General features: G+C 45.6%; 1 long non-coding RNA gene across 1 annotated transcript; it reads left to right on the top strand.

Annotated features, from left to right (window-relative positions):
• The first annotated feature begins 3856 nt into the window (after nt 1–3856).
• On the top strand, nt 3857–8944 carry LOC117663481 (uncharacterized). The gene is made up of 2 exons (XR_004590713.3): nt 3857–4068; nt 7080–8944. It is a non-coding gene; the product is annotated as an uncharacterized LOC117663481 (long non-coding RNA).
• The last annotated feature ends 278 nt before the right edge of the window (nt 8945–9222 follow it).

The following is a 9222-nucleotide window of genomic DNA, read 5'->3' as shown; positions in this document are numbered from 1 at the left end:
AACCACCAACAGACAGGGTCTGGCTGCACCTATTTCCATGGGCTCTTCCCATGGAACCAGGGTCTCATGCTGGACTGGAACCACACGGGTCTCCTGACAGGCATGGCGACTGGTCCTTATCTGCAACCAGGCGTCGATCCTAAGGCACAGATGTACCAGTGCGTTGAGGGTTGGAGGGGTATCAACCTGGACCAGCTCATCCTACAACTCCTCTGATAAGCCATCCTGGAACATGTCCATGAGGGCCACCTCATTCCAGGCCGAATCCTGGCTAAGCAGCCAAAACTGAATATCTCAGGAATTCCTGAATATATCAGGAATATGCAGCAGTTTCCGGCCCTGCTTCAAGGTCTTCAGTCATCTGGTAGCTGTCTGCATCTTGATGGGGTCCTCATACATGAGTCAGAGATGCTCACAAAACCCCCTGAAATCGTCCAACAGAGAACTAGCCTGGACCAGCAGGGGTGTGGCCCAGTGAGCTGCAGAGTTGGAGAGCAGGCTGAATATAAACCCCACTTTATCCTGGTCAGTGGGGAAGTCCTCTGTTCACAGGCTGATAAAAAGCTGGCATTGTCCCATAAAAGCAGGAAACATGGCTTGAGTGCCAACAAACTTGTCTGGCATAGCAACATGACATCTTCTATGGGGAGGGGGAGAAGCTGGAGCTTGGAGCTGAGCCATCTGAGCATCTAACAAAGCTACTTGCTGCTGAAGCTGCGCGTTTTCGGCACGGAACTGCTCCATCATGATCGAGGTTTGTTACTAATTATCCTCATTAGGCTGGAAAACAAACTGTTATGACTCAGGCCCACGTAGTTAGTATTAAATGCAAAACAGTTCCAAAAAACAAACAGATTTTATTAAAACAGCTGAGAATTAACTCATTCTCAGTGTATTCCAAATTAAATGAAAACAAAGTCCTCAAAACACCATTCTTCAGGTATAAAAAAGATTTACATAGTGAAGGAATCTACCGTAAAAGACAAGAATTGGATAAGATCTTATTAAAAGGAGGGAAAGGGATATTATCTAAATGTTATGCATATTTATTGTCTCTGCAGATAGGACAGGATGTAGTGAAGGATTGTATGATAGCATGGGGGCGAAATTTTGGATATCCCCTTGACTTCCAGCAATGGGAACAGATTTGGTTGAAAAATATGAAATTAACCATGGCCTCCTCATATAAAGAAAACATATATAAAATGGTCTACCGGTGGCATCTACCCCCGGCGAGATTAGCTAAAATGTTTCCTGGGACATCTGCCTGCTGTTGGAAGTGCGGTTACAGCAATGGAACCTATTTTCACCAATGGTGGACCTGCCCGCAGGCGGTTAAATATTGGAAAAAAATATGGCAATGGATTTTGGAAATTACACAGATTAATTTGGAATTAAGACCTGAGATTTTCCTATTGGGGGCAAAACCTTTGAATGTTAAATCAGATATATGGTTCTTGTTGATTCACATTATCACTGCAGCAAGATTAGCGTATGCGCAGGAGTGGAAAAATCAATACTTACCAATATATTTGAAAATAATATATAAAATTAATGAGTGTGCGGAATCAGATAGACTAACTAGATTGATCAATGGTAAAAAAGATTCAGAATTTTATAACAGTTGGAAAGTATGGTACAATTGGGTCCAGAAAAGGTGGGATAGAATAGATATATGATGATGTATATATATATATGGTGGCAAATATGTATGTATAAAGGAATGATTTTATACTTATGGACAATGTAATCATATTATACCATGGTGGCAGGATTGTATATTTTATTTGTGTATTAGTGTATAGAATATATTAATAAAAATTATATAATAATAATAAAAAAAAAACACCATTCTTCAGTTTATCTCTGACCTTGGGATAATTAGGCAAACTGCCAAAGACTTTTCTTGGCAACAGTTCAGGAACAGAAGATGCTGACAAGAAAGAAATACAGCCAAACATGAAGCAAATCTCTCAACAGTTGTTTTCCAGCAAAGAGGCCAAGAGCTGTTGCTGGTCTTTTAAGCCTTATGGGAGAGGCCAATCATCTCCTGGCCCTACTCCCAAGTCGTCCTCTCTGCTTTAGCTGCTCCTGCCTTCTGGCAGCTCTTCTCATATGTGCACTAGGAACAGGCTCCTCCTGTTCTGCCTCTACTGTCAGCCTCTGGAGGCTCCAAAGTCCACACATCACTCTCTGATAGCCCTGGCCCCATCTCTGCCTCCGACGCAGAGCCCTCATGTGGGCCTTCCCCAGCCTCCAGGACTGGCCCATGTTCTTTCTCAGCCTCATCGCTGTCCGCCGACTCTCCTGCCAGCTCTGCAGGCTGATGGCAGACCACAACAGCAGCAGGGTTTATTGGTATCAGTTCAGCAAACCGATGCCAATCATCCCTACCGATTCACCCAAACCAGTCCAAACTGGTAGGATTTCACCCCTGCCTAAGAGGTTTACAAAGTCAGCCTATTGCCCCCAACAATCTGGATCCTCATTTTATTGAACTCAGAAGGATTGAAGGCTCAGTCAACCTTGAGCTCTTTAGATATTGGAAGACTGTAAACATGTCACCCCTAGCCCTTCTCTTTGATATATGATTATACTTACAATGTTCATTGTATGGTTTAGCCTCCAGACCAGTATTTTGATCTCTCTGTTTCATCTTCATTATGGTGGCTTCAGTTTTGTTATGCCCCGGTCAGAGTCTGAATCCGAAGGGGAAGAGGAATGGCTGACAGAGAGTGAGAGAGTGTGTCCATTGGCTGTGGAAAAATGGGGAAGAGCAAAGTCAGGCTGGGCAGAGCAGGGGAGAGGTAGAACAAGGGAGAGGGGGTTCAGATGAAAACTAAGGCCCACCCCCTCCTCATCCTAGGCAGCACGGGGAGGAATGGAGAAGAGAGCAATGTGGGTTGTGTGGCTTACAAGAGAGGAAAGGGTCCCGATCCTCTTTACAAGGCACAGGTGCTGATGGAGTTTAAAAGTAGAGGCAAATGGGAGGGGCATTTGTCAGGAACAAACACTGAGTTTATCTGGTGTTTCTTGGAATCATGACATCCTCCCAACTGGTTTGATTTATTGCCGTGCTACTTTACTTGTGGAATTCCTTATTTTGCTTGCCCTGCCAGATTAATTACCTTGTCTTGCCTTTGGATTTTTTGTTAGAAGTTTTCTGGTTACAATGTTTGGGGCTGAAGTATTGCCAGCCAAAGACTATTACAGGTTGGTGGAAGAGCTCTCTCCAGGCTGGAGAGTTGAAAGGGACATTGGGGGCACAGTTGGTGATAATAAAGGGACTTATATCAGTTCTCTTGCTGTGTTGCCTTTGTGTCACACCCTGGGTCGTCACAAGTTTAGTTTCACATTCTGAAATGTACCATTTGTCAACTTGCAAAGCTTTCAAGTTGCCATGAGCAGGAGGGAGGGAGAACTGAAGTGAATTCCATACATTTTTCTGATCGCAATCAGAAGGAGGGTGTTAGGTTTCACAGCCAGCCAAAGTGGTTAATTGGAGAATGTGATTTATGACATGGCCAGGGCGGAGGGGAGAGACAGGGTCATAGGGGAACGTAAATCTACGTGGGATCAGTCCTGACTGCATCCGAGTATTGCCGGAATGGTGCTCCTAATAAATGAATACATTTCCTTTGAAGTTTGGATCATGGCTCATGAATTAATTAGGGCATCTTTCGGAAACTTGACACCATTCTTAATTGGATGGAAAATAAAGTCAACCACAGTTTCAGGTGGTAGGGAGTGTTTTATGGACTCTCCTAGGCTTCTGATGTTCTCAGTTGTCTGAACCTGCTTTAGTGGCCCACAGTAACTCCTCAGGACAGGGCCTTACTTGATGACCTCAGCCTTTGTTGCCACACAGGCAAAGCCCAGATCAGTAATTCACCACCCACATCCTTCACTTCTGTTCTTCACTTCTGCCTTGGCTCCTGAAAATGCTACCTCAAAAATATTTTGTGAGTCCATCTTTAGACACAGAGATGTTAAAATAATCCATAACTCAAAACAAAGCATGTTTAAGCTTTAAAAGAATATTTCTCAAAGCAGTAACAAAATTCTTTGGTGAGTTAACTCTTGATTTCCTATAAAATATTGCAGTTTTGTTTACAGACACAAGTAATTGTGTCTTGAAAGAGGCGGTGGTGAGGCCTCTCCTCAAGAAGCCTTCCCTGGACCCGGCAGTGTTAGCAAACTATTGTCCAGTCTCCAACCTTCGCTTTGTGGTGAAGGTTGTTGAGAGTGTGGTGGCGCGACAGCTTCCCCAGTACCTGAATGAAATGGTTTATCTGGATCCATTCCAGTCGGGCTTCAGGCCTGGGTACAGCATGGAAACGGCATTGGTCGCATTGGTTGATGATCTCTGTAGGGCTCGGGACAGGGGTTGTTCCTCTGTCCTGGTCTTATTAGATTTCTCAGCGGCTTTTGATACCATCGACCATGGTATCATGCTGTACTGGTTGGAAGAGTTTGGGGTGGGGGGCACCGTGCTGCGGTGGTTCTCCTCCTTTCTCTCCGACCGGTCACAGTCTGTGTTGGCGGGGGGGCAGAAGTCGACCCCGAGGCGCCTTATATGTGGGGTGCCACAGGGGTCAGTCCTCTCGCCCTTTCTGTTCAACATTTATGTGAAGCCACTGGGCGAGATCATCCGTGGTTTCAGGGTGAAGTACCATCAGTACGCTGATGATACTCAGCTGTACATCTCCACCCTGGACCACCCCCATGATGCCCTTGAAGTGATGTCCCGGTGCCTGGAGGCCATGCGGATCTGGATGAGGAGAAACAGACTCAGGCTCAACCCATCCAAGACTGAGTGGCTGTGGCTTCCGGCGTCCCGATAGAGTCAATTGGTGCCATCACTGACTATTGGGGGCGAGTCATTGGCCCCCACGGAGAGGGCTCATTGTCGGGTTTCGAGGTCATCTCAAATAAATTGCATTTCAAACGAAGTCTTTGATGAAAACTCTCATTTATTAAGCACGACATTCTAACTCCGACTTCATCGTAGCCAACACTGACTTCCTGACCCAAAACCCTCCTTTTCCTTTCCCCACACCTCTGTACTCATTGGCCATCTTCCAAATCACTCTACCCCTAATCTACTGCTTCAGCTCAAAGGAATTTCCCCCCTCCCATCCCATCTCCAGGGAAAATAAGTAGGTGAAAAGTCAAACGTCCCTTTCCAGATGCCTCCGCTTCTCCTTCTTATGTCAGCACTAGAGTAAATGCAGCTTGAAATGCTGACACTCGCAATTTGGGCGTCCTCCTGGATTCACGGCTGTCTTTAGAAGAGCACTTGACAGCTGTGGCCGCGAGGAATTTCTATCAGGTCCGCCTGATATGCCAGTTGCGTCCCTTTCTGGATCGGGACTCCTTACACACGGTCACTCATGCCCTTGTCACTTCCCGCCTGGATTACTGTAATGGTCTCTACATGGGGCTCCCCTTGAGGAGCACCCGGAGGCTCCAGCTGGTTCAAAGTGCGGCCGCGTGGGTGGTTATGGGAGCGATGTGGCATTCCCATGTGACACCTCTCCTGCATGAGCTGCACTGGCTCCCGGTGGTCTTCCGGGTGCGCTTCAAGGTTTTGGTTACCACCTTTAGAGCGCTCCATGGCTTAGGACCAGGATACTTATGGGACCGCCTTCTGCCACCAGTAGCCTCTCACCGGCCAGTACGCTCACATAGAGAGGGGCTCCTCAGGGTGCCGTCGGCTAAACAGTGTCGACTGGTGGCCCCCAGGGGGAGAGCCTTTTCTGTGGGGGCACCTGCTATCTGGAATGAGCTCCCCCAGAGATATAGAGGATCCCGGATTTACGCACCTTCCGCCTTGCCCTCAAGACCTATTTATTTCAACAGGCTGGCCTGGCCTAACTTCCCTTTTAATTGTAATTTTTAAAATTGGTTTTAAAACATTAGGGGTATTTAAATTGTTTTGGGCCAAATTATTTAATGGGTTTTTATATTGTCTTTTAAATTTTGTAGTTTGTGTGTTTTATCTTTCTGGCTGTTCACCGCCCTGAGTCCTTCGGGAGTAGGGCAGTATATAAATTTAATAAAATGAAAAATGAAATAATGCTTAATATCAGCCCAGTGGCTCTAGAAAACAGTTTCCAGTGAGTCTTGAAGAGCTTTGCAAATCCACCCGTGCTTTTCAAGATTGCCAAAGAATAACAATCAGATGCTGCAAGAGACTGTTTCTGCCAAAACAAGCCTGTCATAGAAATTGCTCCTGAAGTTCAAGATGCTAAATGGAAAGTATGAATTGCCTTCTTAAAATCTGTCACCTGGAGGTAATTCAGGTAATGAGAGCATAGCCTACAATTGACCTTAATGAGCATCTGGCAGTGGAATTAAGCTATTCCACACTGAGGCAGGAGCTGTGGGGAAGGAGGGAGCCCCAGCCCTGGCAATTATGGAAAGCAGCTTCCCAGGAAGGCCTTTCGTCTTGGTAGCAGGTAAATAGCCCTGATTGTGCCTGATTTTCAATTCAGACTGAACCAGTCCTCCAGATTGGCTGCCTTGGTGCTGACAGAAGAAGAGGGCTGCTGCACTGTGACAGCAAGAAAAAAGAAAGGCCGGAGGGAAGAAACGGTTGTGGGGTGGTGCTTTTTGGTGACCAATCCCTTCTGTTAAACAGTGGGACCAGCTTCCAGGGCCTCCCTGCATTGGCCCTACCAGCCATTGGCTTCCAGGAGAAGGGAAGGAAAAATATTGCTGCTCACCCCCCCAGTTCTAAGGGAGGGCATTTCTTATTGGACCTTTTGCCTTGGAGAACTATTGAAAAAAGATTTTGGGTTTCCAAAGGATGAAAAGGGCTAACAGTTATTGCTAGAGCTAATATTTGGTTCAGCATCTCCGAACCGTAAGCAAAAACATTTGAGATTATTTTCTCACCATTTAAATAATCAAATATAAATGTCAAGCCTATATGAGGTAAGACTCATATAGGCTTACCAACTGAAGAGTTCTAAAAGAAAGAACACTGTAAATCTTTAATCAAATGACCTCTTGTATGTGACAGAATTTATTACAATATAAGATAATGTGTTAAACATTTATTTATTGTCTTTCAGAGCAAGACATTCTTGGGACAAATCCTCTGAAATCAATTGGCATTCAGCCAAATCATTCCATCTCATTGATATCAAAGGTATTTCTTAATCATTTATGCTGAATTCAACCATAAACCTCAATAACAAGGTTGATGAAAAAGAACTGAACCACAAGGATCCAAACCACTAAAACAGAGGACACTTAAACCAACATTCTATTTTGCATTTTCATCTTTAATGGCAAAATGTGCTGTAGTTTAATCCTAAATAAATCTGCAGGGTACGGAACAGTCAGCAGTCTGAACATCTCCCAGGGCAGCAGGAGTGACAGCTTTGGGTCTTGCTCTGGTCCCAACATCACACTGCTGCCCCATATCAGGTGCTTAGCTTGGCCAGAGCCCCAGTCATTCAGCAGAGGGGATCTTGGCTATGACACGATCACATGTGAGACTGCTGTAGCACTCTGCCTGCTGGGCTGTCAGACCTTTGTACCACCATCCCACAGTGGAAAGTAGACTGAACAGAAGGCCATTTAATTCATCTTGTCATGGGCTTGGGTGGAATTAATTGAAATTTGCTAAGAACAAACACTCCTTCCTGGAGACCAATAGGAGTGATAATAAGCATCCCTAACATCCAGCTACAAATTTGAAGAGTTCTCCTTCTAACTGTGAGAGATAAGTTGTCTCAGGATTAGCTGTAACTATTGATTGGTTATCAGCTTGTAAGTTTGAACTGGCCAATCATGCCGCAGTATTTGATTTCAAGTTTTTTCCAACGGACATTCTTGAAGTATATAAGGGAGGGCTTTCCCAGCCCAAAGCAAAGACACAGAGACAGGCTCACACAGACAAAGAGAGAGACAGAGACTTGCATATGCCACAGAGCCTCCAAGGCTGAAGTCACTTCAATGGAGCAAAAGAGCTGTGAGAATCCGATTGCTGATTTCAGTGTTTTGATGCAAGCAGCAACTACGCCGGTGATAGCAAGGGACAGGATTGAAACCCAGAACAACGCCAGACCGGTAAGGGATATTCAACCTTCCCCCGTAACCCCCCTTGCTGGCTGCAGATTGAGAGTAGGAAACAATAGACTGCCCATTTTAAATTTCCTGCCAAACATTATGGCACCACCTACTGCTCAAACTGTTTTAAATCAGCCAGCCGGAAGTTTTATCCCTCCAACGACTACACCATCGTTAGTTCCAGCTGCATCAGGGATGCCACCAATGCTGCCTGGGCAGGCTTTTACCCAGGCGACCAATATGGTTAGGTGGCCACAGCTTTGAATATAAGAAGTTCACCTCCCGAATCTGAGATCACAAGTGGAATTGAAACGTTAACTACATTTTTTGGAACTGATTTTCAGTTATTCCTTGCCCAACGTGCAACAGCGGCCCGTATTAATACACCCTCGATGTCCATGACCCGCTCCCCATCTGTTGTAAATGGGGTGGGCTCTCCTACGACGCCTCTAGCTTTTGGGGCTATCTCTGGGACTGCACCAACTGAGGTTGAGGTTCCAGGAGCACGCCCAAGGTTTTCTGCAGAGGAGCAGCTGAGGAGATCTTTGCACTCTGGAGTTCAGGCACTCTCGGCTCTTCTGATCTGCGGCTGGGTGGCTCTTCAGATGACTCACCAAACGGAAAAACAGAGTTTAGCCAAACAATCTTTAATCTGCAATGGTCGGGTATGAAGGAAAAGCCAAGTACGGATGTAACAAAGTCAGCGCTGAATGTTAGGTTTTGTCAGCGCTTTTTAAAGCAGTGCAGTGACCGCGCCCATGCCCTGTGGAAATTGGGATCGTAGAAACACCCAGGAGCATAGAAGAATCCAAAGGCAGATGCATGAATAAATGTGATAAATGTATTTATTCATATAACAAAACATATTAACTATATACAAAGGCTGTCTTAATATCCATTAGGATAGGGGGCACACAGCGTGTGTGACCACCCCTATCAAAGATCATGTCTCATGGAGAACAAACGTAAAAGAGAGCATGGTGGAGAGGTTAGAGGGGGTTTTATACTCAGTGTAAGCCCCTCCTCTCCACATAGGAGTGGGGGCACTTTCTGCCTCCGCTAGTGTCTGTATGATATATGTGCCAATGGCTTGCAAATACTTGACAGTTCCCCTCCTTGCGAGCCAATGGCATGCAAACA

The sequence above is a fragment of the Pantherophis guttatus genome, chromosome 10 (assembly GCF_059756535.1).
Source record: "Pantherophis guttatus breed Tessera chromosome 10, ASM5975653v1, whole genome shotgun sequence".
Taxonomy (NCBI): domain Eukaryota; kingdom Metazoa; phylum Chordata; class Lepidosauria; order Squamata; family Colubridae; genus Pantherophis; species Pantherophis guttatus.
Note: the sequence above shows the minus strand (reverse complement) of the source record. Positions and strands in the feature narration are given on the sequence as shown.